This window comes from Suncus etruscus, chromosome 10 (assembly GCF_024139225.1).
Source record: "Suncus etruscus isolate mSunEtr1 chromosome 10, mSunEtr1.pri.cur, whole genome shotgun sequence".
Taxonomy (NCBI): domain Eukaryota; kingdom Metazoa; phylum Chordata; class Mammalia; order Eulipotyphla; family Soricidae; genus Suncus; species Suncus etruscus.
The window spans coordinates 32,766,647-32,774,295 of record NC_064857.1 but is presented as its reverse complement, the minus strand read 5'-3'; the positions used below and the strand labels follow the sequence as shown (position 1 = coordinate 32,774,295).

At 38.7% G+C, this 7,649-nt stretch overlaps 1 non-coding gene across 1 annotated transcript; it reads right to left on the bottom strand.

Annotated features, from left to right (window-relative positions):
• Positions 1-4,559: 4,559 nt before the first annotated feature.
• On the bottom strand, positions 4,560-4,723 carry LOC126021006 (U1 spliceosomal RNA). The gene has a single exon (XR_007499634.1). It is a non-coding gene; the product is annotated as a U1 spliceosomal RNA (small nuclear RNA).
• Between the last annotated feature and the right edge of the window lie 2,926 nt (positions 4,724-7,649).

Here is a 7,649-nt window from a genome sequence, read left to right as displayed (position 1 = left end):
GGAATGATTTCTGAGAGCCAGGAGTAAGCCCTAAGTGCTTTTTGGGTGTGTCCTGCTTTCCCCCAAAAGAAGTAACTATTACATGAGGGATGAACACTGCACTGAGAATGTAGACAGAGAGGGCAGCAGCAGAAGATAAACAGTCAACCTTATCTCTGGCTTATTTCTAGAGGAAATGGCTCCTCAGTGAATACAATTCGAATCCTGTGGGTTCATAATGACTGATGCTCTGTTCACATTTGCTGTAGATATTCTTCTGGTTTCTTTTGGCTTCATACAGTACAAGTCTGTGTAGGGGACTAGTCTCTGACTTTATGTACAGCTTGCCCTCTCTCCAGCCTGGAAGATATGGGGGGTGGGGCATGACTTACTGGGCTAGGCCTACATTTTCACAGGGCAGGGATGAAAGCCAGGAATGAGCCTGAAAACCCAGTCAGCCTCCTTGGCCACTGGGAGCTGTCATAATTGTAACCCACCAAAACAACCACGCCAGAACTCATCCCGATGGAAGTATGGAAGGAATGGCTGAGGGTGAAAGGTACAGTGCTATGGAACAGAACAGAAAGCCTAAGAAAAGCTAATAGCTTAATGGTCCTCAAACTATGGCCCGCGGGCCACATATTGTATTTATTCCCATTTTGTTTCTTCACTTCTAAATAAGATATATGCAGTGTGCATAGAAATTTGTTCATAATTTTTGTTTTTACTATAATCTGGCCCTCCAACAGTCTGAAGGACAGTGAACTGGCCCCCTGTTTAAAAAGTTTGAGGACCCCTACCTGTGCTCAGGAAAGCTACTCTCTTAGCTTCTTCACAGCAAGGAGCCTAAACAAGTCTCCAGTTCAATGGATAGAGGTAAACTGAGTTCATTCCAGGTCCTTGTTTTGGAAAGGGGGTCAAGGATAGCCAAGGACTGTGGGGGAAACCAGTTTGCTCACCCATCCTTGCAAAGGACAGCTTTCCCCCCATCTGGCCAGTCAGCATGGCCTGATCCCAAGGTAGTAATTTCACGAAGGAAATGTACCAGGAGTAGCTGCCAAGCTTGTGCCATCAACACAGCTGGTGCACCACAGAATCGGAGAGTTCAAAGGCCTCCCCACTCCGAAACATCCAATGACAAGAGGCAAAAGGCTCACAGGCCTGAAGCACGAATCTCCTGGTTCTCCTTGTAATGACAGGAAAAATACTGCAAACTGTTCTTGCAATTCTCACTCCTACACCCAGCAGTATGTCCTTTCCCTCCTTTCTTCCAGAAGTAGCAAGTCTTGGCTAGAAGGGAACTACCTTGAGAAGTATGTGCAGGGAGAAGTCTGGATCACTTTTCCAATCTCTCAAAATACTAAATATGAAATAAGACCTTCCTCAGGTTCAATGAGAGTATAGAGCAAGCCCAGTTACCAGGAAGGACCAGGATGCCCTGGAACTTAACTGGGGGGAAGAAGGTCTAGGTATGATGGGCTGTTTATCTGTCCTGGGGCTACTGCCTCTTTTTTGGGTGGCAGAAGAAATATAGAAACTAAGCACGCCAAAATCCTATTGGTTAATGTATCTAGTGACTTTCCCAGCAAACATTTTTAAGTACAATTTTAATTGAAAAGCAAACTATACTTTCTCCATTAAAATTTCATTAAACTGCTACCCCTCCCCACCCAGGATTTTCATTTACTCCTTGAAAATTGAATATCTGTATAAGCAAAAATAGGAAGGGCTTGATTCCTGATGTCCATATGGTCCCCTAAGCACCACTAGGAGTAACTTAAGGGAAGAGTCAGGAGTAATCCTCATTATTTTTTTATTTTTTATTTTCTATAATAAAACAAGCTTTGAAAATGAGTTATTTTGAGTATTGCATTCTAAAATATTAAAATTTTCCTTTTCCTTTTCTTCTCTCTCTCTCTCTCTCTCTCTCTCTCTCTTTTTTTTTTTTTGGTTTTTGCATCATACCCAGCAGTGCTCAGGGGCTACTCCTGGCACTATGCTCAGAAATTGCTCCTGGCAGACTCAGGGGACCATGTGGGATGCGGAATTTGAACCACCATCCTTCTGCATGCAAGGTAAACACCCTACCTCCATGCTATTTCTCCAGCCCTTAACATTTTCCTTTTTTTTTTTTTAATGAAGATTTCCAGGCAGAAAATAGAATTTGCTGATGGACCATTAACATTAATTCAGTCTATAATTAGAAAAACTAACAAATCATTCTACTATGCAAATTAATAAATGTTACCATATCCACAAAAGCACTGAAAATTGTAATGCTGAATTCAAAGCAGAAACAGAGACAGTGAACTTCAACCCCAGGTTAAGTGGTGCTTAAGTTGGCTGCATGCAAGGCAAATGCCCTACCCAGTATTCTATTGCTCCAACCCCAAGATTGAAGAAATGTAATGTAATTTGGAGAAAATTGGATCCTAAAACAAGACTTATCTCTAGGGTCCACTCCCTTAGGGAATCCTGTTCAGAAATTTAGTAGGGGTATCACGTTCCTAATTAGGTAATAGGGCTAAAGAATAGTAATGATGCTGGGCAGATAGTGCAATGGTCTGACCAACTGTTTTGCCTATGGGAAGCTTAAGTTAAACACAACCAGAAGAGACTCCAAAAGACAGAGTCAGGAGTGATCTCTGTGCATTGTTGGATGTAGCCCAAAAAACTAAGATGAAACTAATAAACATTTAGTTATATAATCAGAGCCAAAAGATATACATTGTTTAGTATTACACAGATATTTTCCAGCATTATTAAGTATGTAATCTTAGCAGATTTCTGAGATTTGGACTTAGTCCTCATTTGTAGATTTAGAAACTAAAATGTATCTTAAACAGAGCGATTTCAGTTTAATTTATCTTCACAGCAAAGGAAGGCAGGGCCTACTTTTATTCCCATTTTATAAATGACAAGAGTAAAATTATGAGAGAAAAAGACATTACTTAATTACACATCTAGATATTATGTAGGTTGGGCCAAGGAGATAGCTCAAGTAGTGAAGCATATACCTACTATATACCAGGTTTTGAGTTCAGTCTTTGGCACTGCATTAAACCCTCGTACCATTCTTACCCCAGTTTGGGGAGGATTGTGGAGAAGCTGGAGGTTGGGCACATCAGAAGAAGTGGATTAAAAGTTACTGGTGAAGGATTTTGTGCCCTTTGGTAATGATGAAGATTTAGTAACTTTCTACATCAAAGCCACATGGCAGACCCAGGTTTGATCCCTGACATCCCATATGGTCTCCAGAGTTTTATAGGAGTAATTTCTGAGTGCAGAGCTAGGAGTAACCCCTGAGCACTGCCAACTATACCCCCAAAACAAAACAAAACAAAAAGACAAATTCATAAATGGTGACTTTACATAATCATATCACCTAAACTAGAATTTTAAAAATAATTAGTTTAAATAGATAATGTGTTTGTTAAGGAAAGTCTGGACATCTAACCAACAAATGTTACTTTTCTTTCCTTTAATATATTGAGAAAACATATCTACAAACTTTTATTTTTGGGCCACACCTGGCTGCGCTCAGGGCTTACTCCTGGTTCTGAGCGCTGGAATTATTCCTGGAAAGCTCAGGGGACCATAAGTGGTGCTAGAGATAGAACCCAGATGGGCTGCATCAAGGCAAGCTCCTGCTGTGTTATCAGTCTGGCTATGCAAACAGTTTTTGACCCTCTCTGGCCACTTAATACTTTTGAATGTCTCAAGCATTTCTCATTCAGGTGAAAGCAAAGGAAAATAATGAAGACTCCAGTGCTGCACAATTGGCATATAGATGCTTAAATTTTACTCTGTTTGCACATAAGCTTTTATTAGGTAACTGAGAAACCTAGCTATTTACAGGTGTTGTCATTTTTGTGTCTTTAACACTTGTTAGAATTCAAAAGCATCAACTAAGTTCTGTTGTTCACAATGACTTTAAAAATATGTCATGCCTTCTGGGAATTCACTGAGGGTTAGCAGTATTTCTGCCTATGCCTTTTATTTAGAAATAATAGCTGATTTCATCAGCAAACCTATCATTTCTAATTTTATTGGTAGTACTTCAGTAATTGAACTAGCTTTCTGAAAGTTACAATGGCAAGGAAATCATAATAGAGGACTAAAAGAAGATATATGGAAAAATGACCATATTCTTTTTTTGCCCATCCGGTTATTATAATTGTTAATAATAATACCATTCAAAAATTGACACATCTATTTTTGTTATCACCACTTAAAATATACTTGAAAAAGCCATAGAATATAGCAGCTGTAGCAGTGCAATATAAATTATATATGGTAAAAAAAAAATGATGACAATGGTAGGTTCTGCCTGAAAATTGATGTCTGATATTTTGAAAGCAAAATAGTCACTTAAATACTTTTAGGTTATTTAAGGAAATTATACTTTTTAGGCAGGCTTTACTTTTTCTCTGATTGTAATTCGTTTGTATGAGTGAATTGGGCTGAACAATTCTACAATGGAAGCCCAAGTGGCAAGTGTTTTCTACAGCAAATACCATCACAAAGCTTCTATGGTACTTACCACTTTATACATTTATACATTGAAGGTTTTTTTATTTCAGGGGAGAGTGCGAACGCAGTCCCCCACTACCACAAATTACCCAGCCGAGTTTCCTACATTTGGAGAAATCGCAGGGGTCAGCACATCCGGAGTGCAATGGATAAACCTCACCCTGGGGAAATCACCTTCGTGATCATGGTATCTCCCCTGCCAGGTAAATATACATTGAAGGTTTATTTAGTTATTAGTAGTGGTACTAATTGCTTTTTCAGATTAGAATTTCTTTGTTGAGGCTATACCCTGTCAGCCAGTTTGATGCTTATCAATTTCTTTGCCAATCAAGGATTCTGCACTGTTTTCATATTCTTGTCCTTTTTCTCTCTGTATACATTCTTACAAGTTGTTTAAAAAATATTTCTGCTAAAGCTTTGGGGTCACTAGATTAATCCTGGTGGTGCTGAGGATGACATGCCATTTGAGACTTCAAACTCAGGTTCTTGTGCATAATAGGCATATATTTTACTGCTCAAGCTTAGTTCCATGCCTCTCAGTGAAGAGACCTTATGATGCAAAATTGAAATCCTAGAATCATGACATTTTTTGTGATGGGAGGGTTGTAAGTAAATAGCGAGTCCAGTTAGTTCCAAACCCACTTGGAACTAATAATACAATAAACAGGTAAGTTTATTGAAAAGATAAATATCTGCCTTTTTTTCTACTTAACTCACACCTAGGATTTTTTTTTTGAATTTCCCTACTTTTTTGGGGATCTCTCCAGTTATCTAGGAGGGCAAAGATATCCTTTTTTCTCATACATGCTTTATAAAAAGTGTCCTGTAGATTGTCTCATTTTCCTAATGCCGATCATGTCTGATGTTGAGCAGTGTAACCTGAGGTTGATCCTATTTCCTTAGGCCATTATGGTTTCTTGAGGAATAAGGAGCTTCCAAGGATGTGGAGCCCCCACACCATAGAGATTCACTAGGTTTATGCCTTTGCAGCTTCTTTCTTTCTTTCTTTCTTTCTTTCTTTCTTTCTTTCTTTCTTTCTTTCTTTCTTTCTTTCTTTCTTTCTTTCTTTCTTTCTTTCTTTCTTTCTTTCTTTCTTTCTTTCTTTCTTTCTTTCTTTCTTTCTTTCTTTCTTTCTTTCTTTCTTTCTTTCTTTCTTTCTTTCTTTCTTTCTTTCTTTCTTTCTTTCTTTCTTTCTTTCTTTCTTTCTTTCTTTCTCTCTCTCTCTCTCTCTCTCTCTCTCTCCCTCCCTCCCTCCCTCCCTCTCCCTCCCTCCCTCCCTCTCCCTCCCTCCCTCCCTCCCTCCCTCCCTCCCTCCCTCCCTCCCTCCCTTCCTTCCTTCCTTCCTTCCTTCCTTCCTTCCTTCCTTCCTTCCTTCCTTCCTTCCTTCCTTCCTTCCTTCCCTCCCTACCTCCTTCCTTCCTTCCTTCCTTCCTTCCTTCCTTCCTTCCTTCCTTCCTTCCTTCCTTCCTTCCTTCCTTCCTTCCTTCCTTCCTTCCTTCCTTCCCTCCTTCCCTCCTTCCTTCCTTCCTTCTTTCCTTCCTTCCTTCCTTCCTTCCTTCCTTCCTTCCTTCCTTCCTTCCTTCCTTCCTTCCTTCCTTCCTTCCTTCCTTCCTTCCTTCCTTCCTTCCTTCCTTCCTTCCTTCCTTCCTTCCTTCCTTCCTTCCTTCTTTCTTTCTTTTTCTTTCTTTCTTTTTTTTTGGTTTTTGGCCCACACCCGTTTGACACTCAGGTGTTACTCCTGGCTATGCGCTCAGAAATTGCTCCTGGGAGGCCGGGGGATAGAACCGCAGTCCGTCCTACGCTAACGCTTGCAAGCTTGCAAGCGGCACCTTCCCAGCCCCGACTTTGCAGCTTCTTATTGAGAGACCTTTCTGATTCCTTGGAGGAGATTTTGGCATTTGGTACACACTTCTTAAGAACCGCCTGGGTCTCAAGCTATGACCTGTCATTCTGAAAAGTTCTACTTATAGTGATGTCTCCAAAGTAGGTTCAATTGTACATAAACCTTGGTGTACAAATTTGCTATGGCCTTCCCATTTGAAGAGATCCATTTTTTAATTTCAAAGCTATAAAACCTGGTAATGTACACTCAGAGGTAGGAAACTCAGTAAGGGCAAATTTAAATGACCTCAGAATAGTTATATGGTGTTGAAAGACGAGGGATGCCCTGGTGAACTGTAGACAAGTGTTCAGCTTATGGAGCAAGTGGCTACCAGAGTGTTGCCTATAACTTGTACAAGTGAATATACTGTGTTGTTCAATTTTAAAAAAATTTAAAATTTGGACTAAAAAATTTAAATACCTCTATTATAAATATTGGTATATAAAATACTTTAAAAACATCAAACTGAACTGTTTGGAAGAATAACATGCTAACAAGTTTACTCATTTCAGATTCCTCAGATTACTCTGGAGTGTGGGGGATGGTGCTAAATCCAGGTAAGTTGTGCCAAATGGACTTTGGAAACTATTGTTGTGCTATTGGCAGGACTTGATGATAGAGGGTTAATATTTGGGCTTTTTCTCTGACCTACTTTTTACAATGGCAAAAACAGGCAATGTACTTGATGTTTAAAGTGAGCAATATTAACATATACTGTATTTATACTTATGTAAACAAGGATAATTTAATTTAACTAAAATACATATTTTATACACCTTCTATCAAATTCGGTAAGACTTTTGCATTGTAAAATTCCATTGGGAAATTACTATACCTTTCTTTATTGGAAAATGGTAAAATAAAATCACAGGACAGTTGGTATTTTCTGTACTATTAGAGACAAGTCTAAAAAAAACCCAAAACTCTCTAGGCTTCTCTTATGATGGAGAGTTTTGCTATTATAAATAGTGACCAAATATTTGAGTTTACTTACTTATTTGAGTTTCTTACTGGCTATTACCTATCTATTCATCTATCTATCATATATCATTTATTTATATCTTTCTATGAAAATTCAAAAGTTAGATTAAATGAGTTCAAAACTCATTTTCTATAACTAAAATTAAATTTGAATTGTGCCAACTTAATTTCAAATTGTTTGAATAACTTCTTTGCCTTTATATTTCTACGGGACTTAAATGATGCCAAGTAACTGGAAGGAGAGACATATGCTCTTCAGATATTATTTATCCAT